This window comes from Pseudophryne corroboree, chromosome 3 (assembly GCF_028390025.1).
Source record: "Pseudophryne corroboree isolate aPseCor3 chromosome 3, aPseCor3.hap2, whole genome shotgun sequence".
NCBI lineage: Eukaryota > Metazoa > Chordata > Amphibia > Anura > Myobatrachidae > Pseudophryne > Pseudophryne corroboree.
In genome coordinates, this window is record NC_086446.1 from 717253235 (window position 1) to 717278153 (window position 24919).

The 24919-nt window shown below is 46.6% G+C and overlaps 1 protein-coding gene across 4 annotated transcripts in view; it reads right to left on the minus strand.

Moving 5' to 3' along the window:
- The window catches only part of INPP5A (inositol polyphosphate-5-phosphatase A), a 911370-nt gene that overhangs the window by 108726 nt on the left and 777725 nt on the right, over window positions 1-24919 (minus strand). The window lies entirely within an intron of this gene.

The window sequence follows — 24919 nt, forward strand, 5'->3', positions numbered from 1 at the left end:
CATGTTACATACAGATGTGCCTATGGGGGCAAATTCAATTACACATGTTACACACTAGGCGCAATTAGAGTACTTTATTTCTGATCATTCCTCTATAGACTGCAATCAGAAATTAGATAGAGTCATCGGAAGCCAATCTGGTGGTAGGTCACTGGTATAATCAACCCCTTATATGGGCTACTTAAATACTGCCATGTACAGTTTAACCTAGTCAATTTGGGTTGGGTATGTTTTACCGGCGGCCGGGATCCGGTATCCGTTCACATGGTCGACCATGTTATGGTCGACAGTCATTAGGTCGACCACTATTGGTCGACATTGGCATGGTCGACATGGACACATGGTCGACACATGAAAGGTCGACACATGAAACGGTCGACATGAGTTTTTTAACTTTTTTTTTCTTTTGGGGAACTTTTCCATACTTTACAATCCACATGGACTACGATTGGAACGGTAAAGTGTGCCGAGCGAAGCGGTAGCGGAGCGAAGGCACCATGCCCGAAGCATGGCGAGCGAAGCGAGCCATGCGAGGGGACGTGGTGCACTAATTGGGGTTCCCAGTCACTTTACGCAAAAAACGACACCAAAAAAAGTAAAAAAACTCATGTCGACCTTTTCATATGTCGACCATGTGTCCATGTCGACCATGTCAATGTCGACCAATAGTGGTCGACCTAATGACTGTCGACCATAACATGGTCGACCATTCATACCGGAACCCCGGGATCCCAGCGGCCAGCATCCCGACGGAGGGGGGCTAGCACAATGATGCCCCTTGTGGGCTCCTGCGCTCACCACAGGTTCTAATCCCACTCTATGGGTGTCGTGAACACCCACGAGTGGGAATAGTCCCTTTCAGTCGGCATGCCGACTGTCAGGATGTAGGGGGAGGTATTGTGACCGGCGGTCACATAACAACATCCCATCAATTTAATAGAAGTCAACGCTATTTAACTTTTAAAAGGACCTGCTTCTACATATTCTCCTATAATGTTTTTCTAAACCCATTGCTTTATGTTGCTTGAACCCTTCCCCTTCTGTGCTTTTTAGCCAAGTATTTATAGCATTAAGCAGAGTTTATCTTGTTGCCATGGATCCAACACAGCGCTGCTACAACTAAGAATGGTTTGGGATATATCTAAAAGCACAAAAACACCTGTCTGTTCACATGAAGACATAACTGTAAAGTGCCAGGAAGAAGTGTACAAGCCAATGAAGTCATCTGGAGAGGAAACACCCTTCACGTCTGCATTTAAATCTTATTCTACTGGGAAGTGGAAAGTAGCAAAACGCATTGTACCTCGTTCTGTACAGTGATAATCACTTTCTTTTGTACTCAACTTCATGAATGTGGTAATTTGACTTTGACTATATTTTTACATGTGTAAGGACACACAAAAACAAAAGAAAAAAATAATTACCCACATGTTTAGCTCCACTACAAATAGTTTCCGATTTGCATTAAAAGCATTTTATGAAAGGTGTGATATGTCGTTCCCAATATAATGTGATGTGTGGCAGCGGGCAGGGTCCCTGTGGGCATGGATTGGTAGTACTATACAATTATTTTAAAATCTTTTCAGCAAACACACTCCATGTAAAATTTAGCGCTGCCCATTTTTCCCCCTTTAACCATCTGTATTCTCCTTTCCAATTCTGGGATCTAAAAATCTGCTTTTCCCAAGAGCGTTCCTCTCTGATACCAGGCATTGAAATTCAAAGCACAGATTAGCTAATCGGGTCAAGCCCAAAAAGGAGGCCTTTGGACTCATGTGTCACAAATCAGTCTGGTCTCCTATAAACCGCACACCAGATTAGGACAAGCATTAGGACAAGCCAAAGGGGTAACCCGGACGCTTTCTAAAGCTGGTTTCTAAAGCCCTAACAAATCGCTCCATCTTTCACTCATTTAAACTTTCCAAATAAGGGTCAATATGCTCTCCTAGCATCCACATGCTAATGCGCTTAAGTGCGCTTAATCAGCTTTGCCGAGTGAAAGGGCCAAAGGAGGCCTCGGAAAACACAAGGGAGGGCTCCTGCCACTGTCACACAGTCATTGTAGCTGCCGCAGAGCAGTGGCCAATTCAAGAAATTCATGACTTCTGTGCCTTATAAGCATCTGCTTGAGAAGGTATTTCCCTTCCGCTTCAACTCTCAGCCAGCTTCCAAGGAGAATACAAGCGCCCAGCTCTCGTTAGCAAGCCCAGAGAGATCCACAAACGGTCCCTTTTTTCCTTTGACCACACACAAGAAGAAGAAAGAAATAAAAAAGTTACTATATGATGTGAAATCCGTACTTATACCATGGTTCATTTCATATACAACTAGCGGCATTGTTCTTTTGAATTGCTACAGTCGGGGGAACCCAAGCGGAACATTTTCAAGAGCATGAGCCTCCCTTATCAAGGGATTTTTTTTTTCCTCCAAAGGTTTTTTTTTTTTAAATGAAATAAATAGTCATTGTGGCAATGCAGTTGAGCTAAATAAGATAATTCCTTTTAGAAAAACTCCAGTAATTGACCATAGCGGCTTCGTGTTTGTTGTAGGTTTGATCCATCTTCGAAAACAAATTATATATGTTAGAATATAAATCTTGCCCAGTAAGCAGTAAATACTCAGCAAGCCTATTCACTTACATCAGAAGAATCCCTTTATGTAATATAATGGACGCATGGAATATAATGATTGTGTTGGTGAAAGGGGCGCTTTCTTCACTGAAGATGTCCTAAGCTTTCCAAATGTTGTTCAAATACATACAATACCAAACAACTCTACATACAGGTTGAGTATCCCTTATCCAAAATGCTTGGGACCAGAGGTATTTTGGATATCGGATTTTTCCGTATTTTGGAATAATTGCATACCATAATGAGATATCATGGTGATGGGACCTAAATCTAAGCACAGAATGCATTTATGTTACATATACACCTTATACACACAGCCGGAAGGTAATTTTAGCCAATATTTTTTGTGACTTTGTGCAGTGAACAAAGTGTATCTACATTCACACAATTAATTTATATTTCATATACACCTTATACACAGCCTGAAGGTCATTTAATACAATATTTTTAATAACTGTATTAAACAAAGTTTGTGTACATTGAGCCATCAAAAAACAAAGGTTTCACTATCTCACTCTCACTCAAAAAAGTCCGTATTTCGGAATATTTGGATATGGGATACTCAACCTGTATTGCAATACAAGTGACCAGTGTCAGACTGGGGCATAAAGGGCCCACCGGGGGAATGCAGTGATAGAGGCCCATACTTAGGGGTGTGGTCAGCCTAAAAAGGGGGTGGGGCCAGCCTCCAAAGAGGCTTGAAATACACAATGGTTTAGTGCAGTGTAATGCAACATATCTACCATGTATAATACAAGTGTACAGTCTGGAACCTGATCCCTAGAGGAAGGATTGGGCCCTCAGGCAGTGGGGCCTACCAATGGTTTCCCTGGTACCCCTGTGGGCCAGTCCGACCATGCAAGTGACATCGAGGAAAGTCCCTTGTGAGGTAAAACCGTGCTGGAATAATGTATTTAGAAAGGTCTTTTGAAATCCAGATAAAGTTCTCCACCACCACTGAATATGCCCCCAAGCATACAGTATTGATGGGGCAAAGAGGACTAGGAAACTGCTGAGGACATGAATTGTGTATCCCAGAGATGAACTCGATTCTGAGAGGGTAGTTAAGCAAAAAATAGCAGGTACCGTAACTTTGCACCTGGATAAACCATGTTACAGTGCAAGGGGAGCAAATACATTTATCGTGCATGCAGGATAAATACAGGCCGATTCTGCATGAAGCCCACGAATGCTGGACAGTTTTATATTTACACTGCAATTTAGATTCGAGTTCGGACACACCCCTCTCACATCTAATGTGGGGCTTTCACGTACAGATAAAAGACCGACAGGCATGTTATCGGGCACAAAAAATTCCCAGATCTGCGCCTGTATGTGTAAGCTGCTTTGATTTTGGTTATAAATTAAACAATAAAAAGTTGAATCAAAGCGCTATGAGTGAAAAGGGAATGGGGGGGGGGGGGGGGGGGGGGGAGGAGGGGGAGATACCAGTATGTTTACAGCTCTTTTTTGAGTTGATAAGATGAGTGTCCGGAATTTTATTTTTAATGAGTGAGTTTGGATTCCATATAATTGCCTTGTGGGATATCCTCAGCAGGTAGTAGTGAGCTAGCTGTCCCTATCTGTACCTTGCTGTGTTGATGTTTGTTAACTCCCGTGGCTGGTTTCCAAGCTTCTGCCTCACGATCTCCACGGCCGAGTTGCGGGTTTTGCAGAACTTCCGGTCGCGGCAATGACGTACTTCCGGTCACACGGTCCAACGCGTTTCATGCCTCAGCACTTAGTCATATGACTAAGTGCTGAGGCATGAAACGCGTTGGACCATGTTATCGGGCAGCCTCAGACACTGCAGATACCGAGATCTCACAGTATATGTCACATGATATCGGTGCTCCATCCCTGAGGAGGAGACATTTCCCCGTTCCTTCCCATGTGATATCTGTCGGTCGGCTCAGCCGCAGAAAATATCACGTCGGTCGGACATGCTCGATGATTAAGCGTGCCCTACTGATCGATATTTATTGGATCGATCGCCCCCATACATGCTACAATTAAATTGGGCAGATTAGCCAGATAATCGCAGCGTGTATTCCCAGAACACACTGCTTTTTTTTTTTTTTTTTTTTACATCTGCCCCAGTTGTGGTGTAATATGCTTTTGCCCAGTGTTACTTGCTCATTTCTGCTTTGCTCCCAGATTAGAATCACTCTCTCAGTAGATGTGGCCACAAGAGACGCCTCCATTGCTAGGACAGATAACTGAATAAAGGAATTAGCATCAACAGAAATGGGATTGAAGAACACTTGAGAACTTAAAATACCCAAATCTGATCAAAGAATCTTGCAATGAGATCAGATACTTTTGCACTACTCCTAAAACAATCCTACAACAGTCTGGGAAAAAGGTTTTCTTTAAAAGCAAAGAAGAAGAAGAAGAAAAAAAAAAAACAATATACGGATAAAAGAGGGTTAAGTTGCGATACTGGTGGCAGGGCCGTCTTTTCGTATGGGCTCAATGGGCTCTTGCCCAAGGGCCACAGGAGTATAAGGGCTGTTAGCCGAGGGTCCCCTCTTTCCAGGGGTACCAGATTTTTGAAAATCGGCCCTGGGGAACCGGAGATATCCGACTTGAAAGCAGTGGTCCCCATCCAAGCCTGTTAATTGCTTTTCCAAGCCAGATATCTCGGGTTCTGTCTGATTTAGAGTTTTCCTGAGGGTATAATCCAAAAGCTGTGACTCTCCCCTTTTGGTCGACACTGGCAGCTTGTCTCTACTATGCCCAGAACCAAAGATATCAGCCTTTCAGCAGCTGGTCCCTGCTCCAGCTCCACACGCCTAATATGCAGTTTTAGATTTTCGTTGGTGAATTGCTCTGGTTCCTGAACTCTGATCCCCAAGTCCCCAGAAACTTCTGAAAGGTGGGACTCTAGTTTTTTTTTTTATCCCATTCAAAGCTAGGAAATATATTTTCAGGAACTTGAGATATCTGTAGTCAAGCTGCCTTCCCACTGGAAAATTATCAATATTAAGCCAACTCCACTATCCTCCCCTCCCCTACATAATAAACACCCCCTACCACCCTGGAAGTCATGTACCAGGGCATCTTCATTCAGTCCAATCCGTGCAGTAAAGGGGTAATTAGCAGAAATTAGTGCTCCAGGTCCTACATGCTGAACGGAAGATAGAACACCCCCTACCGCCCACGGGACATCAAAGCTGCCGCTGATAGCACCCCCACCCCTACCGCTGGAGGATGGGTAGGGGGCCCAGTGCATTGCTGTGCCCAGGGGCCTACACTGCTGTTAAGACGGCCCTGACTGGTGGCTGAGATACATGGGAGCAGTCCTGTAGGAGAACTGCTCACTTATAAATGTTTAGTATCTTGCTAATGATTGGTATGATAGTTATTTAACTGGTTTTATATCGGTGTGAAGAAAATATTTAATCCAGGCTCATCAAAAAGGCGTTATTACATTTACATAATTCTCACAAGTGGTTCACAGTATGTTTGACCGCTGAGCGGGATGACGGCGGTCACAATCCCGGCGGCAGCATCCTGATGTTTGAAATCCCGACAGGGGTGAGGTAAGTATGTTACGCCCTCGCCCGCACCCCCTAAACTTAATTTCCCGCAACCGAACCATAACCTCCCCCTTAGTGCCTAACCCCCCCCCCCCCCCCCCGTCGATATTCAGACAGGTGTTGGGATTCCAGAGTTGGTATTCCAACTGCCGGGATCCCGACAGCCTGCATCTTAACAGCATCCCCTCAAAAGACCATGCCTCACATAGCAGATATTAAAACTGTGCTTCCAATTAGGGTGTCGTGACGTGTGTAATAATCTCAGGCCTTCTTTGTCACAATTATGGGTAAAGGGAAAACTCCTAAAATAAGTTTAAGTTAAGAGAAATTTCATGTGTAAATGAAACAAAGCAGCTGTAACCCACTTTTTTCAAAACATACACATAAATATAAGTCTGGTTTTATTTCATACGATATTTTACAACACCAAACAAAATGGCAGCCGCTGTAAGCTCATTTGTTCAACAAAATCCTCAGCAGAAACAATCCCTCAGTCTAGAAGTCACGATCTATGGTGGTTTCCTTTCTGGGCTGGATGCATTAATCTGAGAGCATATTAGAGCACTGTCATTTGAAACGTTTTCACACATTGTACGACATAACACTCCCCATAGACACTGCCGTTTGATGCCCAATTGGGTCATTTTAGACCAAATTAAGCAGAAACATAACAGATGGCGTGTAATCACAAAGCATGCTGACCCAGAGAGACACTTCATCAGGAAGGCGGTCAGGACCGGCAATAAACATGGTCAGAAGGTAACAACACCTGACTGCTCCAACAGTGCCCTGTCAAAAAATGCTCATTCAACCTGACTGCAGCGGTCACTACTGTATCTTTCAGATTTGGCCATAGATGCTAACTGTTAAAACTTTTAGAACACTTTTTTTTACCAGTCTTTATTGAAATTAAAGCAACTGAAATCCAGTGAATAACCTGAAATGGTACAAAGGTAAGCAGTAAACTGATAGAGGTTACAAACAAAAAGTTTAGGTTACCAAAACAACAAAAAATAAGGCACATTTCAGAGTTACAACCCCCCCCCCCCCCCAAACAAAACCAAACAAACCCAGAAAAGACCTTTTTCAGGGAACAAGTAATACGTTAAGAACAGCTGTTCTGCAGCAATGAAAGAGAGGCTTGCGTGAGCTATGAACCACTATCAGCGTGCTACTGATGGTTAGAAGATGGTCTTACAGACCGATGAATCGTGATTTGACATATTTGGTTTATCATGCAGGGTTTTATCTAAGCCATAGAGTAGGAAAAAGAGTGGTTCCTTAGTGAGTGGAGTTCACTTCCTAAGCCGCCACTTCCTGCTGTGTATAAACCCAAAATGTACAAGGCCAATGTTTTGCTATTGAAAGCATAGCAAATAAACCCATGTGACACCAATTGTAAAACATGGAGGTGGCAGCTTGATGGTCTGGGAAATTTGCGATATTGGTACCCTGAATTAAAAGGACTACCACAGCATTTTGTAGCACCATGCAATACCCTCTGGTTTATGCGTAGTTGGTCAAGGGTTCATCCTACAGCAAGATAATGACCCAAAGCACACCCCCAGGTCATACTTGCCAAATTTGTGTTGCCGTATCAGGGAGAAGCCCAGAGAGCAGATGCAGTTGGCCACTTCGGGGACCAAAGCCATGAAAATGCAGCGAAACGCGGGTCCATAAGGAAGGGATGGGGCTCAAATTACACAATTTGCATAATGCCCCCTCCACACGGAACTGCGACTCCGTATTCTCTCACGATTTTGCCCCCTTCACTAGGAAGTGGGTGAGGTGTTTGAGATCCACCCATTGTTCTGAGGGTGTGGGGGACTAGACGAACAATCGTGAGTCTCACAAACATTCTAGGAGAGTAGGTAAGTATATTTCAGGCTATGTCTGAACAAGACATTTGGCTCAAATCATGGAATGGCGAGCATAAGTCTCCAGACTTACAACCCAACAGTCTGGTTCGGACATAAGGATGACACATGTGTGGGGACTACTGCAACAGTGTTCGGAAAACTACCCCAACACGGATCTCCATTGTAGAAAAAATTCTAGTGTGTTTAGCGGTTATATCTGCAAAAGGTGGCTACTTTAGAGAGTCAAAAATGTAGACTAAATTTTGATAAAAGAATTCTAGGATTGTTTTTATCTTCACTTTTATATTTGTTCTATGCTGTAATTTCAGAGTACAATGAGGTGTTAAACGTTCATTTCAATAATACTAGAAAACGTGGGTGCTCTAAAACTTTTGACTGGTAGTGTAAGGCCAAATTTCACAGAAATTGGGCTACCCAGACATACTACCGCTTAGCTTCAAATACATGGGGACAAGATGGTTGTATAGAGATAACATGAAGCTGCACACCTAACTTAACGACCTAACAGTGGGTCTAGAGCAGGCATGTCCAAACTGCGGCCCTCCAGCTGTTGAGAAACTACACATCCCAGCATGCCCTGACACAGCTTTAGCATTCTCTGACAGCAAAACTGTGTCAGGGCATGCTGGGATATGTAGTTTCACAACAGCTGGAGGGCCACAGTTTGGACATGCCTGGTCTAGAGAGCATGGTGAAAATTTTTGCTGATGATACCCAATTGTGGTTGGTTATAAATACGGAGGGGGATGCCGAGTCTCTTCAGAACGACTTAGTTAAACTAGAAGCATGGGCAGCAAAATGGAGAATGCGCTTCAATACAGACAAGTGTAAGGTAATGCACTGTGGTAGCAAGACCAAAAAGAACACCTATATGCTAAATGGAGTAATATTAAGGGATTCTGTACTGGAAAAAGACTTAGGTGTTCACATAGATAACAAACTAAGCAGCAGTACCCAAAGTAGGATTGCAGCAAAAAAAGCTAATAAGATATTAGCATGCATAAAACGGGGAATTGATGCAAGGGACGAGAGTGTTATACTCCCATCATATAAATCACTAGTGAGGCCACATCTTGAATACTGTGTGCAATTTTGGGCACCATACTACAAAAAGGATATTCTGGAGCTAGAAAAGGTTCAGAGGCGGGCGACCAAACTAATCAAGGGCATGGAGACGCTGGAATACGAGGAAAGGCTTGCAAGGCTAGGCATGTTTTCATTGGAAAAGAGGAGACTAAGAGGGGACATGATCAACATCTACAAATATATAAGGGGACAATACACAGAGCTTGTGCAGGACCTGTTTTTGGTAAGATCAGCAGAGAGGACACGTGGTCACTCGCTTAGGTTAGAGGAGAGGAGTTTCCGCACATTGAGGCGAAAAGGTTTTTTCACAGTAAGGACAATACGTGTTTGGAATTCCCTGCCTGAGAGAGTAGTAACAGCGGACTCAATTAACACCTTTAAGAATGGGTTAGATAAATTCCTATTGGATAAGGATATTCAGGGATATGGTGCTAGACAAGCATTATAGTTAATATAACTAGTCCTAAAATAAAACTGCATATGAGACCACAAACAGGTTGAACACGATGGCTAAATTGTCTTTTTTTCAACCTTAGATACTATGTTACTATGTTATGTTGCACACTGAAATTTCCATAACTCTGCTGTTCTGAAGGGCATTCTTACTTATCGAAAGGCTACCAGGAGAGTGGGTGTGGATCGTTAAGTCGACAGTAACTAGGCCGACAGTCATTAGGTCAACCACTATTGGATCGATAGTGACTAGGTCGACACCTGAAATAGATTGACGCGGAAATGGTCAAGATGGAAAAAGGTCGACATGAGGTTTTTTTCTTAATTTTTTGGGGTGTTTTCTTCGTAAAGTGATCGGGAACCCCAATTAGTGCACCGTGTCCCCTCGCATGGCTTCACTTGCCATGCTTCGGGCAAGGTTACTACTCCCAATCGTAGTCCACGTGGATTGTAAAGTATGAAAAAGTTAGAAAAAAATTAAATAAAAAGTGAAAAACTCATGTCGACCTTTTCATGTGTTGGCCTTTGCCATGCCGACCTAATGCACGTCGACCAATAGTGGTCAACCTAATGAGCCAGATACCCAGGAGAGCATACTTTTACAAAATGCGGAATGAGGATGTCCTATATCCCTTTCTAGAGCTGAAGTGGTTCTAGCACTGGCTCTTGAATGCAGTGTGAAATGCAGATTTGCACAAAGTAAGAAAAGCTAGCTCTATAGACAAGAAATTCCTTGCACAAAGCAAGGTGCAATTTCCATACACAAATCCAACACTTGCTCGGGAGAGCCAGCTTGGATAACAATGCCAGGTGCAAAACAAAACCAGCGGTAATGGCTGGAAAAAGTTAATAAAATATTTCACAGATGCAAACTTTGCACAACAAAATTAATTTCTGTTTTAGTGCACTCTTGCCAGAAGCCACATACGAGGAACCGCAATAAACCACTGCCAACCGAGTGACCATTTACAACAGTGTGTATGAATAAAATCATTTCACTTTATTTCCCCCATCTCCATTTCTGCCAGGCTATTCTGTGTCCTAATGAAACAGTCTCCACAATCATTTCTCGCGGCAGATATTACTGAGCGGCAGCAAATAGACCTAACAGACACATAGAGCAGTTGTTCATTCTGACTGCTGGGCACAGAGACGCATTCACCTGCCGCCACATATTGCAAAGTGCCTTTTTTTCAAAAAGCACAGCAAACGCAAAATTGCAAGTACAGATGTCAAATAACTCTTTAAGGGGGAGGCTAGTCCCAGTGACATATGAGCCACGGTACATGGCACTTCACAAAATCATTAGTATCAGTCAGGTGGCTTTGCCAAAAGAGATGATCAACCATGACGATCAGAAAATGAATTTCTCTTTCTCTCTTTCCTACTGTGCGGCTGAAGATAGCAGCAAACTACTTCATAATCTTCTTGTCATATCTCATTAACCTTCCTCTTAGCCTAATACAGACCAACAGACAGAAAAATCATTGCCTTTCATTTGCCTAAAATAGATGAAGTTCTTTTGGAATATTGTAAAATAAAGATAGAATCGATCGCTGCACCACTTCTGGCCCTCAGACTCTGCATCTAATCTACCTACAGCCAAGAATTTAGTTACAACAATAACATATCATAAAACACAAGTTGGGATAATAGAATTACAAACTGCTGTTCTATTTGCATAATTGCTGCTACATTCCTCTTTTAAATCCCTGAAAATGTGTGTATGAGCAGTGCTCGGTGATGTACTGTGTAAGAAAGAAGTACCCTTAGGGGTTTATTCAATTAGAGTCGGAATTTCCGACAAGTCGGAAATACGGCTCTAATCAGACACCCCCTATTCAATTGCGGGCATATCCGTCATGTTTTTGGTCCGTTTTCGACAATGTTGATTCAAAAATTTATAACGTCGAATTGGCATTGTCGAAAATGGGCCAAAAACACTGTTGAAAACTCCCGCAAATTTGACAAAACGCGTGGAACCGAGGCCAATCTGCTGATCCACGTGTTCTCCGACAAGTCGGATTTTTTGACAAGTCGGAAAAACAGCACTGGAATTAAATTGGTCAAGTCCAAATTCGACCTAAAAAAGTCGAAAAGTGCAGTTAATTCCGACACTAATTGAATAGACCCCTTATTCTACATCAGTGGTTCTCAACTCCAGTCCTCAACTCACCCCCCTAACCCACCAGTCATGGTTATAAGATTTCTGTCAGTGGCCACAGGTGGCATAACTACTGACCCAGCAAAATAGATTACTCACCTGTCCAGCATGATTAAAGAGATCCTCAAAAGTTTGGAGCATATTTATCAAGCAGTGAGAAGAGTGGAGATGTGAACAAATGGAGACGTTGCAACCAAGAAAAACGAGTTTTATGGTAAGACCTTACCTTTGTTAAAACTCTTTCTGCGAGGTACACTGGGCTCCACAAGGAATGGACAATGGGTGTAGAGTAGGATCTTGATCTGAGGCACCAACAGGCTCAAACCTTTGACCTTCTTTCCAGAATGCATAGCGCCGCCTCCTATATCACCCCGCCTCCCTGCACAGGATCTCAGTTTTTAGTTAACCAGTCCAATGCAGTAGCAGGAAAAGAGACGACAACGGTTAGTAGCCACAACACCGCATTCTCACGACAGGAGACGTGTCAGCGGCTAATGCCATACCAACCCAAAGAAGCTAAGTGAGTCAGGGTGGGCGCCTTGTGGAGCCCAGTGTACCTCGCAGAAAGAGTTTTAACAAAGGTAAGTTCTTACCATAAAACTCGTTTTCTGCTGCGGGGTACACTGGGCTCAACAAGGAATGGACAATGGGGATGTCCTAAAGCAGTTCCTTATGGGAGGGGACGCACTGTAGCGGGCACAAGAACCCGGCATCCAAAGGAAGCATCCTGGGAAGCGGCAGTATCGAAGGCATAGAACCTTATGAACGTGTTCACAGAGGACCACGTAGCCGCCTTGCACAATTGTTCAAGGGTCGCACCACGTTGGGCCACCCAAGAAGGTCCAACAGACCGAGTAGAATGGGCCTTAATGTGATCAGGAGCAGAGAGACCAGCCTTCACATAAGCATGTGCAATCACCATTCTAATCCATCTAGCCAGAGTTTGCTTGTGAGCAGGCCAGCCCCGTTTGTGAAACCCAAACACAACAAAAAGAGAATCAGATTTCCGAATAGGAGCAGTTCTCTTCACATAGATACGGAGAGCCCGTACCACATCCAAAGACCGCTCTTTGGGAGACAGATCAGGAGAAACAAGTGACGGAACTACAATCTCCTGAAGAAACCACCTTAGGTAGACAGCCGGGACGAGTCCTAAGAACCGCCCGGTCACGGTTAAATATCAGATATGGGGAACGACAGGACAAGGCACCCAAATTCGACACTCTTCTAGCTGAAGCAATAGCCAGCAGAAACACCACCTTAAGGGAAAGCCACTTAAGGTCAGCTGAAACAAGAGGTTCAAACGGAGACTCTTGTAACGCCTCCAAAACCACCGACAAGTCCCAAGGAGCCACAGGTGGTACGTAGAGAGGTTGGATACGCAACACGCCCTGAGTAAAGGTATGCACATCAGGTAAGGTCAAATTTTTTCTCTGAAACCACACCGACAAGGCAGATATTTGAACCTTGAGGGAGGCCAGACGCAGGCCTAAGTCCAGGCCCTGCTGAAGAAAAGCCAACAACTCGGCTATACTAAACTTGGAAGCGTCATAATCGTTAGATGCGCACCAAACAAAGTAAGAATGCCAGACCCTATAGTAAATCCGAGCCGAAGCCGGTTTCCGGGAACGCAACATAGTTTGAATGACCGCCTCAGAAAACCCTTTAGCCCTTAAGACGGAAGCTTCAAGAGCCACGCCGTCAAAGACAGCCGGGCTAGGTCCTGGTAGACACAGGGGCCCTGAACGAGGAGGTCTGGGCGTTGTGGAAGTAGAATTGGACGCTCTGACGATAGGCCTTGCAGGTCTGAGAACCAGTGCCGTCTGGGCCACGCTGGAGCTATGAGAAGCAGAATTCCTTTTTCTTGCTTGAACTTCCGAATTACCCTGGACAGGAGTGACACCGGAGGGAACACGTACGGCAGCCGAAACCTCCACGGTACCGCCAGCGCATCCACGAATGCTGCTTGAGGATCCCTTGTCCTTGCTCCGAAGACCGGAACCTTGTGATTGTGTCGAGACGCCATCAGATCTACGTCTGGAAGGCCCCACCTTTCCACTAGGAGTTGAAACACTTCTGGATGGAGGCCCCACTCGCCGGCATGCACGTACTGACGACTGAGAAAGTCCGCTTCCCAATTCAGGACTCCCGGAATGAATATTGCCGATATGGCCGGTAGATGGCGTTCTGCCCACTGTAGAATCCGTGAGACTTCCTTCATTGCTAGGTGGCTTCGAGTCCAGCCTTGATGATTTATGTAAGACACTGTGGTGGCGTTGTCAGACTGTACTTGAACAGGACGGTTCTGAATTAAATGCTGGCCTAGGTTCAAGGCATTAAAGACCGCCCGCAACTCCAGAATATTGATCGAGAGGAGGGACTCCTCCTTGGTCCACCGCCCCTGAAGGGAGTGTTGCTCCAGCACCGCGCCCCAACCTCTTAGACTGGCATCTGTCGTCAACAGGACCCAGTCGGATATCCAGAACGGACGGCCCCTGCAAAGTTGTTGGTCCCGGAGCCACCAGAGCAGCGATAGACGGACCTCCGGAGTCAATGAGATCATTTGAGACCTGATCTGGTGAGGCAGGCCATCCCATTTGGCTAGAATCAGCCTCTGGAGAGGGCGAGAGTGAAATTGAGCGTACTCCACCATGTCGAATGCTTACACCATGAGGCCCAGCACCTGCATCGCCGAATGTATCGACACTTGCGGATGAGATAGGAAGCAACGAATCCTGTCCTGAAGTTTCAGGACTTTCTCCTGAGACTGGAACAACCGCTGGTTGTGAGTGTCCAATAGTGCTCCCAGATGCACCATGCTCTGAGCAGGGATCAGGAATGACTTCTTCCAGTTGATGAGCCACCCGTGGGCTTGCAGAAACCGGACCGTCATATCTAGATGACGCAGGAGAAGTTCTGGGGAATTTGCCAGGATTAACAAGTCGCCCAAATACGGCAGTATCCTGACCCCTTGAAGGCGGAGTACCACCGTCATCACCGCCATGACTTTTGTAAAGACTCGCGGAGCCGTTGTTAAACCAAAAGGTAACGCCCGAAACTGGTAATGGCAGTTGCCAATCGCAAATCTCAGGTATTGCTGATGAGACACTGCTATAGGAATATGCAGGTAAGCATCCTGTATATCCAGGGAGACCATGAAGTCCCCAGGTTCCAAGGCCAGAACTATAGAGCGAAGGGTTTCCATCCGGAACCTGGAAACCTTCACAAACCTGTTCAATGCCTTGAGGTTGAGAATGGGCCGGTAGGACCCATTCGTTTTCGGGACTAGAAACAGCGGAGAATAGTACCCCCGGCCCCTCTGCGCAAGAGGCACCTGTACTACGACTCCTGTATCCAGGAGGGTGTGTACCACCGAATGTAGAGTGTTTGCCTTTGTCTTGTCCAACGGGACATCTGTCTGGCAAAATCGATGAGATGGTCGGTTTTTGAAGGCTATGGCGTAACCTCGAGTGACAACTTCCCGTACCCAGGCATCTGAAGTGGTCTTCAACCATTCCTGGGTATACCCTAGAAGCCGGCCCCCCACCCTGGGATCGCCCCGTCATGCGGAAGGCTTATCTGTCTTGGAAGCTGGCTGATGGGCCGCCCAGGCTCTTGTGGGCTTAGGCTTACCAGGTTTGGAAGTGCGGGCCTGCTTGTTGTACGCCTGACCTTTTGCTTTACCTGAAGGACGAAATTGTCGAAAGGAAGTACCTTTAGCCTTCGACACAGAAGGAGCAGTACTTGGCAGACAGGCAGTTTTGGCAGTAGCCAAGTCAGCCACAATCTTATTTAAATCCTCCCCAAACAGAATATCTCCCTTAAAAGGGAGTACCTCCAGGGTTTTTCTAGAGTCCAGATCCACAGACCAGGATTCTCAGGCACAATATCCGGCGAGCCAGGACTGACGTAGTAGAGGCCTTGGCTGCCAGGATACTGGCATCAGAAGTCGCCTCTTTAATATAACGAGAAGCTGTGACAATATAAGACAAGCATTGTCTAGCATGGTCAGAGGAGATTTCAGCATCTAACTCCAAGGCCCATGCTTCAATGGCCTCTGCAGCCCAAGTAGCTGCAATAGTGGGCCTTTGTGCAGCACCCGTGAGGGTGTAAATCGCTTTCAGACAACCCTCCACACGTTTTTATCCGTAGGCTCTTTTAGAGACGTGACGGTGGTGACCGGTAGAGCTGAGGAAACCACCATCCTAGCCACATGTAAGTCCACTGGAGGAGGCGTTTCCCAATTTTTAGACAGCTCCGGCGCGAGGGGATAGCGAGCCAGCATCTTCTTTTGAGGCACAAACTTTGTACCCGGGTTTTCCCAGGGTTCCTGACGTATATCAATTAGGTGGTCAGAGTGAGGTAAAACTTGTTTAATCACCTTCTGACGCTTGAACCTATCTGGTGTTTTAGGAGGAACAGATGGCTCGGGATCATCCGTAATCTGTAAAATTAACTTAATAGCCTCCAAAAAATCAGGAACATCCACATGTGAACCACCCTCCCCATCAGCAGTCTCCGAGTCAGAACCTGTGGGGTCAGTGTAAGTGCCGTCTTCATCAGACGAGGTGTCGGTGACAGCAGTGGATTGTGAGGAGCGACGGTCAGACTTTTTAGTAGTCAGGGACTGGTTCAACTTCATTTGAGCAGATAAATCGTCCGCCCACGGCGGGTTAGCTGCAGGGACCACAAACGGTTGTACCGGCATTGGGGGTCCCATAGGGGGTGTTAGTTTATGAACTAGCGTATGCAGAAGCGTGGAAAAAGCGGCCCACGGCGGGTCATTATTTGCCCCCGTTGCCACCGTCCCACTGAGGGGCATGGAGCCCCCAGAACCAGAGCCCAAAGCTGCTATATTCTCCTCATAGGTATCTGCGGCTTCAGCAACACCGGCAGTGTGTTCAGCACCAGAACCGTTACCCTCAGAAGCAGACATGATATAACTTGCAGCATCAGGTAACACAGTACAATTTGTCAGCAGCACAATACCTCTAGCCCAAACCCCTGCGCAGTGTAGTCAGCACCAGCAGAGATAAAGGAGAGATATGGTGACTAAATCACAGAGAAAAATACGTAATACAGTATATCTTTGTGAAAATCCTATATTAGATAAAACCTGACGCACCAAGCCCCCTCAGGTTATAGAATATAGGGATAGCAGGTTGAGTGAAAGACACGAAATGGACACCACTCAGCTATCAAATGCACACACAAATAGTCACAGTCTGTACAATGCAGAGGTTATTACTAACAATAATACTGCACTGGACTAGCTTACATAGCTATATAACAATAGATATAACAGTACACAGTAAGAACTGGATGTATATCACAGGGTAATTGTACTAGGAAACCCTGACTAAGTGCACTCTTTCTTAACTAACACTGACTAAAAATAAGAATTTACTTACCGATAATTCTATTTCTCGTAGTCCGTAGTGGATGCTGGGGACTCCGTAAGGACCATGGGGAATAGCGGCTCCGCAGGAGACTGGGCACAAAAGTAAAGCTTTAGAACTACCTGGTGTGCACTGGCTCCTCCCCCTATGACCCTCCTCCAAGCCTCAGTTAGGATACTGTGCCCGGACGAGCGTACACAATAAGGAAGGATTTTGAATCCCGGGTAAGACTCATACCAGCCACACCAATCACACCGTACAACTCGTGATCTAAACCCAGTTAACAGCATGATAACAGAGGAGCCTCTAGAAAAGATGGCTCACTACAGCAATAACCCGATTTTTTTTTTGGGTAACAATAACTATGTACCAGTATTGCAGACAATCCGCACTTGGGATGGGCGCCCAGCATCCACTACGGACTACGAGAAATAGAATTATCGGTAAGTAAATTCTTATTTTCTCTAACGTCCTAAGTGGATGCTGGGGACTCCGTAAGGACCATGGGGATTATACCAAAGCTCCCAAACGGGCGGGAGAGTGCGGATGACTCTGCAGCACCAAATGATAGAACTCCAGGTCCTCCTCAGCCAGGGTATCAATTTTGTAGAATTTTACAAACGTATTTGCTCCTGACCAAGTAGCTGCTCGGCAAAGTTGTAAAGCCGAGACCCCTCGGGCAGCCGCCCAAGATGAGCCCATCTTCCTTGTGGAGTGGGCATTTACAGATTTTTGGCTGTGGCAGGCCTGCCACAGAATGTGCAAGCTGAATTGTACTACAAATCCAACGAGCAATAGTCTGCTTAGAAGCAGGAGCACCCAGCTTGTTGGGTGCATACAGGATAAACAGCGAGTCAGATTTTCTGACTCCAGCCGTCCTGGAAACATATATTTTCAGGGCCCTGATAACGTCTAGCAACTGGGAGTCCTCCAAGTCCCTAGTAGCCGCAGGCACCACAATAGGTTGGTTCAGGTGAAACGCTGAAACCACCTTAGGGAGAAACTGAGGACGAGTCCTCAATTCCGCCCTGTCCGAATGGAAAATCAGATAAGGGCTTTTACAGGATAAAGCCGCCAATTCTGACACGCGCCTGGCCCAGGCCAGGGCCAACAGCATGACCACTTTCCATGTGAGATATTTTAACTCCACAGATTTAAGTGGTTCAAACCAATGTGACTTTTGGAACCCAAAAACTACATTGAGATCTCAAGGTGCCACTGGAGGCACAAAAGGAGGCTGTATATGCAGTACCCCTTTTACAACGTCTGAACTTCAGGGACTGAAGCTAGTTCTTTTTGGAAGAAAATTGACAGGGCCGAAATTTGAACCTTAATGGACCCCAATTTCAGGCCCATAGACACTCCTGTTTGCAGGAAATGTAGGAATCGACCCAGTTGAATTTCCTCCGTCGGGCCTTACTGGCCTCGCACCACGCAACATATTTTCGCCAAAAGCGGTGATAATGTTTTGCGGTTACATCCTTCCTGGCTTTGATCAGGATAGGGATGACTTCATCCGGAATGCCTTTTTTTCCTTCAGGATCCGGCGTTCAACCGCCATGCCGTCAAACGCAGCCGCGGTAAGTCTTGGAACAGACAGGGTCCTTGCTGGAGCAGGTCCCTTCTTAGAGGTAGAGGCCACGGATCCTCCGTGAGCCTCTCTTGAAGTTCCGGTTACCAAGTCCTTCTTGGCCAATCCGGAGCCACGAATATAGTGCTTACTCCTCTCCATCTTATCAATCTCAGTACCTTGGGTATGAGAGGCAGATGAGGGAACACATACACTGACTGGTACACCCACGGTGTTACCAGAGCGTCTACAGCTATTGCCTGAGGGTCCCTTGACCTGGCGCAATACCTGTCGAGTTTTTCCCAACGGTTTATAATCATGTGGAAGACTTCTGGGTGAAGTCCCCACTCTCCCGGGTGGAGGTCGTGTCTGCTGAGGAAGTCTGCTTCCCAGTTGTCCACTCCCAGAATTGCTGACAGTGCTATCACATGATTTTCCGCCCAGCGAAGAATCCTTGCAGCTTCTGCCATTGCCCTCCTGCTTCTTGTGCCACCCTGTCTGTTTACGTGGGTGACTGCCGTGATGTTGTCCGACTGGATCAACACCGGCTGACCTTGAAGCAGAGGTCTTGCTAAGCTTAGAGCATTGTAAATGGCCCTTAGCTTGAGGATATTTATGTGAAGTGATGTCTCCAGGCTTGACCATAAGCCCTGGAAATTCCTTCCCTGTGTGACTGCTCCCCAGCCTCGCAGGCTGGCATCCGTGGTCACCAGGACCCAGTCCTGAATGCCGAATCTGCGGCCCTCTAGAAGATGAGCACTCTGCAACCAACACAGGAGGGACACCCTTGTTCTTGGTGACAGGGTTATCCGCTGATGCATCTGAAGATGCGACCCGGACCATTTGTCCAGCAGGTCCCACTGGAAAGTTCTTGCGTGGAATCTGCCGAATGGGATTGCTTCGTAGGAAGCCCCCATTTTACCCAGAACCCTTGTGCATTGATGCACTGAGACTTGGCTCGGTTTTAGGAGGTTCCTGACTAGCTCGGATAACTCCCTGGCTTTCTCCTCCGGGAGAAACACCTTTTTCTGGACTGTGTCCAGGATCATCCCTAGGAACAGAAGACGAGTCGTCGGAACCAGCTGCGATTTTGGAATATTGAGAATCCAATCGTGCTGCCGCAACACTACCTGAGATAGTGCTACACCGACCTCCAACTGTTCCCTGGATCTTACCCTTATCAGGGAATCGTCCAAATAAGGGATAACTAAAATTCCCTTCCTTCGAAGGAATATCATCATTTCGGCCATTACCTTGGTAAAGACCCGGGGTGCCGTGGACCATCCATATGGCAGCGTCTGAACTGATAGTGACAGTTCTGTACCATAAACCTGAGGTACCCTTGGTGAGAAGGGTAAATTTGGACATGAAGGTAAGCATCCTCGATGTCCCGAGACATCATGTAGTCCCCTTCTTCCAGGTTCGCAATCACTGCTCTGAGTGACTCAATCTTGAATTTGAACCTCTGTATGTAAGTGTTCAAAGATTTTAGATTTAGAATCGGTCTCACCGAGCCGTCCGGCTTCGGTACCACAACAGTGTGGAATAATACCCTGTTGCAGGAGGGGTACCTTGATTATCACCTGCTGGGAATACAGCTTGTGAATGGCTTCCAAAACTGTCTCCCTGTCAGAAGGAGACATCGGTAAAGCCGACTTTAGGAAACGGCGATGGGGAGACGTCTCGAATTCCAATTTGTACCCCTGAGATATCACCTGAAGGATCCAGGGGTCTACTTGCGAGTGAGCCCACTGCGCGCTGAAATTCATTGAGACGGGCCCTGATTCTGCTTGTAAAGCCCCAGCGTCATACTGAGGGCTTGGCAGAGGCGGGAAAGGGTTTCTGTTCCTGGGAACTGGCTGATTTCTGCAGCCTTTTTCCTCTCCCTCTGTCACGGGGCAGAAATGAGGAACCTTTTGCCCGCTTGTCCACGAAAAGACTGCGCCTGATAATACAGCGTCTTCTCATGTTGCTTCCAAATGCCGTTTGAAATCCGCATCACCTGACCACTGTCGTGTCCATAACCCTCTACTGGTAGAAATGGACAACGCACTTAGACTTGATGCCAGTCGGCAAATATTCCGCTGTGCATCACGCATATATAGAAATGCATCTTTTAAATGCTCTATAGGCAAAAATATACTGTCCCTATCTAGGGTATCAATATTTTCAGTCAGGGAATCCGACCACGCCAACCCAGCACTGCACATCCAGGCTGAGGCGATTGCTGGTCGCAGTATAACACCAGTATGTGTGTAAATACATTTTAGGATACCCTCCTGCTTTATATCAGCAGGATCCTTAAGGTCGGCCATCTCAGGAGAGGGCAGAGCCCTTACAAGCGTGTGAGCGCTTTATCCACCCTAGGGGGTGTTTCTCAACGCACCCTAACCTCTGGCGGGAAAGGATATAATGCCAATAACATTTTAGAAATTATCAGTTGTTATCGGGGGAAACCCACGCATCATCACACACCTCATTTAATTTCTCAGATTCAGGAAAACTACAGGTAGTTTTTCCTCACCGAACATAATACCCCTTTTTGGTGGTACTCGTATTATCAGAAATGTGTAAAACATTTTTCATTGCCTCCATCATGTAACGTGTGGCCCTACTGGAAGTTACATTTGTCTCTTCACCGTCGACACTGGAGTCAGTATCCGTGTCGGCGTCTATATCTGCCATCTGAGGTAACGGGCGCTTTAGAGCCCCTGACGGCCTATGAGACGTCTGGACAGGCACAAGCTGAGTAGCCGGCTGTCACATGTCAACCACTGTCTTTTATACAGAGCTGACACTGTCACGTAATTCTTCCAACAGTTCATCCACTCAGGTGTCGACCCCCTAGGGGGTGACATCACTATTACAGGCAATCTGCTCCGTCTCCACATCATTTTTCTCCTCATACATGTCGACACAAACGTACCGACATACAGCACACACACAGGGAATGCTCTGATAGAGGACAGGACCCCACTAGCCCTTTGGGGAGACAGAGGGAGAGTTTGCCAGCACACACCAGAGCGCTATATATATACAGGGATAACCTTATATAAGTGTTTTTCCCCTTATAGCTGCTGTATCTTTAATACTGCGTGTAATTAGTGCCCCCCCTCTCTTTTTTAACCCTTTCTGTAGTGTAGTGACTGCAGGGGAGAGCCAGGGAGCTTCCCTCCAACGGAGCTGTGAGGGAAAATGGCGCCAGTGTGCTGAGGAGATAGGATCCGCCCCCTTATCGGCGGCCTTATCTCCCGTTTTTCTATGTATTCTGGCAGGGGTTAAATGCATCCATATAGCCCAGGAGCTATATGTGATGCATTTTTTTGCCATCCAAGGTGTTTTTATTGCGTCTCAGGGCGCCCCCCCCCCAGCGCCCTGCACCCTCAGTGACCGGAGTGTGAAGTGTGCTGAGAGCAATGGCGCACAGCTGCAGTGCTGTGCGCTACCTTGTTAAAGACAGGACGTCTTCTGCCGCCGATTTTCCGGACCTCTTCTGTCTTCTGGCTCTGTAAGGGGGCCGGCGGCGCGGCTCTGGGACCCATCCATGGCTGGGCCTGTGATCGTCCCTCTGGAGCTAATGTCCAGTAGCCTAAGAAGCCCAATCCACTCTGCACGCAGGTGAGTTCGCTTCTTCTCCCCTTAGTCCCTCGATGCAGTGAGCCTGTTGCCAGCAGGTCTCACTGAAAATAAAAAACCTAAAACTAAACTTTTCACTAAGCAGCTCAGGAGAGCCACCTAGTGTGCACCCTTCTCGTTCGGGCACAAAATCTTAACTGAGGCTTGGAGGAGGGTCATAGGGGGAGGAGCCAGTGCACACCAGGTAGTTCTAAAGCTTTACTTTTGTGCCCAGTCTCCTGCGGAGCCGCTATTCCCCATGGTCCTTACGGAGTCCCCAGCATCCACTTAGGACGTTAGAGAAAAAGGCAGGTAGAATACTTAAGTGTCTTGTAAAGTCACAGCACTGACAACCAGGAGGCTTTACATAGGAGGATTTGCCCAAGCATTCCCAGTAACAGTGAGTTGAGGGATAATGGCGCCGCAGACACTGCCAGGGAGTGAGGGAGAAACAGATATGCAGCTCCAGGGCGGGAACATTTGCAGAAAATGGCGCCCTGGGGCTGGGGCTTCAGGTCCAAGCTCTATCCCCCTGCTGGCAAAACCACCGGGTACTGCGGGCTCTAATAAACCGGTTTATAGAGAAAACCTGACCTGTCCCATGACCTGGTGATCTAGTGGGATCGCCTGTACTGCCACAGTGTCCACCGCCAGCGCGCGCGGCCCGCCTCCCACTGACCACGCCGGATCGCGATAAAGACCGGGTCCCGCAAGCGGGACCCACTTACCACCTCCCGAAGCGCGGCCACGCGATCCCGGAGAGCCCCCGTCGCGTGTGCCTGACAAGAAGAAAACCGGAGCCTCCTGCTGTAGTTACCCGGCAACCAGGGCTCGGGAGTGTACAGCGTCGCTGGGGAGAGCCGGAGCTGCAGCCGTGAATGTCCACTGACATGTAACACTGCTGCTGCCCTTGAAGTCTTCACTTTTTTCCTCAGAAAAAAAGCTCTTCTTAGGGCTGCCTGGAGCAGCCCCCCTGTTAAGTGCCTGCTACTGCAGCACCAACTACAAAACTGAGATTCTGTGCAGGGAGGCTGGGTGATATAGGAGGCGGCGCTATGCATTCTGGGAAGAAGGTCAAAGCTTTGAGCCTGTTGGTGCCTCGGATCAAGATCCTACTCTACACCCATTGTCCATTCCTTGTGGAGCCCAGTGTACCCCGCAGCAGGAACATTTATTAAGTGATAGGTTGCTATGGGCGACTTCTCCACTCTTCTCACTGCTCGATACATATGCACCAAAGTCTTGTGGATTTCTGTAATCATACACAGGTGAATTACAGGTAATCTATATTGCTGGGTCAGTCATTAACCCACCTGTAGACGTGTGGGGTGTAGCTGAGGGTTGGCGATGAGAACCATTGCTCTGCACTATAATGATATCAGCAGTCACAGGGTCTAATATCTCTGCTTGTAGATTCACATTGTCTCAAAGCTCCAGGGTAACTTCTGATTCTCGCTATTAAATCACTATACATTATAATGCTTCATATTAGATTGATTGTGTGTGTGTGTGTGTGTGTGTGTGTGCCCACCTCATTCTGGCCAGACTTACAAAGACACCTACTGTGTACAATACAAATAAATGGATCTATATTTAATCTTCTTTAGAAAACTGCAGCACCTCTTCTTCTCAAGGCATTACTCATGCTATTTACTATGGTTTAACAGCAGTGCTCTATGTCCTCCTAAATTAACCCTTTTACTGCATATTCTTTTATCCATTTGGCAAACACAGAAACATATTTGGCTATTCCACCCATATAGTAAATTCCTTTTCTTTATAGTCCAACTCTGGGGACTTTATTCATTCAAGACTTAAGGGCCCCATACACTACAACGATAATGCCCGATTTCATCCTATTTCTACCTTTCGGCCCGATAAATCGGATGAAAAGTGGCAAATCGGATGTGTTTTACATCCAATCCGATGCGCGGTCCCGTGAGCATCAGATCGTTAGTGCTGCACTAAAGATATCTCGGATCCGGCAGGCATGGCTGGGATCGCATAAGATACATCGTATACAAAAGGACCGCATACAATGTATCTTATGCGATCTTGCCGCCCGGTTCAAGGGAAATCTTATGCACCATGAGGGTCAGACATGTCGTTGTAGTGTATGGGGCCCTATAGGGGACTATTTACTAAGCCTTGGATGGAGCTAAAGTGGACGGAGATAAAGTACCAGCCAATCAGTTCCTAACTGCCATGTCACAGGCTGGGTTTGAAAAATGACAGTTAGGGGCTGATTATTTAGCACTTCATCCCTGTCCACTTTATCTCCATCCAAGGTTTAGTAAATAGACCCCTTGGGGGGGGGAAAGAGGGGGGGAATTCAATTGCCGGCAACTTGTTCGCCCAGCTGAATCTGGGTGGCACTCGCTGCAATTTACGGCAGTGTGATGTTATATGGTAGTGAGCACTTTTGTGTGATTTGGGGTGCCCATCACTTGGGCGGTGGGTGCTGTTGGCAGCATTCTAACACCACAGTAACTGCACTTTGCACCCTTTGCCGACAATTGAATTCTCCCCTTAATGTATTTCCACTATTACGGATTGGGAATTTGGACGATGTGGGCTATG